Below are 2152 nucleotides of genomic sequence, written 5' to 3' on the forward strand. Positions count from 1 at the left end.
TCATCTTCTACTGACCCTTATCCTCTTCTTTCCCTCTTAAAAGGATCATTGTGATTACACTGAGCCTACCTGGAAAATCTTCTATATTCTGCTCATGTCATGATGCTTAGCACAATCACGTTTGCAACATCTCTTTTACAATGTACAGTAACATATTTATAGGTTCACTATCCCAAGAATTATGAACATGGACATCTCTGGTTTGTGATGAAGTCATTATTCAGTCTACCAACCTATTATTATAACCATTTATGCCACCAAATAACTGAGGTTACTTTTTTTCATATCTGCTCAAAGTCACACAGGTTTTGAGTGGCAAAGGCATGAGCTGAACTGCACAATCTGGCTGAAGAGTAGAGGCTGCTAACTACTTTTCTATTTACTCTCTTTCCACAATTATTTATTGCAGTAAAATAAACATAAATACAATCGACCATTTTAAACATTTGTAAAAATTTTAATTGACACATAATAATTGTACATATGGAATGGGCAGTGTATGTTTTTTTATTGATTATGCATATTCATGGGGTACAGAGCTGACTGTCACCACTTGTGCCCAAGATGTGATGTCCATATCAATACTATCAGCATGCCCATTACCAAAAATTGCTATTATTCCCCATGTCCCCCACCCAATTATCCCCCAACCTCCTTCCACCTACCCCCGTCCCCCACTCTGCAACCCTTGTTATATTCTCTCCCCATGCAAGTCCAATGCACTACTGTGGTTTTTCCTTCCTTCTAACTCTCTAAGCTCCCATGTATGGGTGAAGACATGAGGTATTTTTCCCTCTGTGCATGATTTATTACATTCAACATAATTTTGTTCAAGGTCATCCATGTTGCTGTCTATTGCAGAATTTCATTCTTTTTTACGGCAGAGTATGTATATATATATATATTCATACTCTGCCGTATGTGTATGTGTATATATATGTGTGTATATATATATATATATATGTATATGTATGTATGTATATATATATATGTATATGTATGTATGTATATATATATGTATGCATGTATGTATGTATGTATATGTATATGTATGTATGTATGTATGTATGTATGTGTATATATATATATACCACGTTTTCCTTACCCAGTTGTCTGCCAATGGATGTTTAGGTTGGCTCTATTTCTTGGCTATTATAAATAGAGCTGCAATGAACATGGGAGTGCAGGTATCCCTTTGACATGATGATTTTGATTCCTTTGTGTATATACCTAGAAGTGAGATTGCTGGATCATATGGTAGATATATCTGTAGTTGTTTAGGAAATATCCATACTGTTTTCTACAGTGGTTGTACTAATTTACAGTCCCACCAACAGTGTTCGAGTGATGCCTTCTCTCCATATCCTTGTCAGCATTTGTTATTCTCTGTCATTTTGATTATAGCCAGTCTAACTGGGATGAGGTAACACAATGTAGTTTTAACTTGCATTACGCTGATGATTAGTGATGTTGAGCATTGCTTAAGTGTCTGTGGGCCATTTGTATGTCTTCCTTAGAAAAATGGCTATTCGACTCCTATGCCCATTTGTAAATTGGGTTATTTGTGTTTTCCTGTATAACTGTTTCAATTCCTTGCTGAATCTGGATATTAATCCCTTGTGTGATGTATAGTTTGCAAATATTTTCTCCTACACTGCGGGTGTCATTTCACTCTGTTGATTGTTTCTTTTGCTGTGCAGAGATTTTTAGTTTGATATAATCACATTGTATTAGTCTGTTTTGTGTTGCTATAAGAGAATTACTTGAGACTGGGTAATTTATTAAGAGCAGAGGTTTATTTGGCTTATGATTCTGGGACAGCTTCATTTGGCACAGAACTCAGGCTGCTTCTACTCCTGGTGGAGAGTGGCAGGTACAAGTAGAAAACATGGCAAGAGGAAGCAAGAGAGAGAGAGAGAGGAGGTGCCAGGTTCTTTTTAAATGACCAGCTCTCACAGGAACTAACAGAGCGAAAACTCACTCATTACTCCGCTCTCCCCCAGGGAGAGCATTAATTCGTTCTTGAGGGATCCACCCACATGACTCAATCAGTTTCCAACACTGTCACATTGGGGATCAAATTTCTACATGAGTTTTGGAGGGGACAAGGCATCCAAACTGCATCACCCATTTATTAACTTTTTCTTTTGTC

Source organism: Galeopterus variegatus, unplaced genomic scaffold (assembly GCF_000696425.1).
Source record: "Galeopterus variegatus unplaced genomic scaffold, G_variegatus-3.0.2 Scaffold9415, whole genome shotgun sequence".
NCBI lineage: Eukaryota > Metazoa > Chordata > Mammalia > Dermoptera > Cynocephalidae > Galeopterus > Galeopterus variegatus.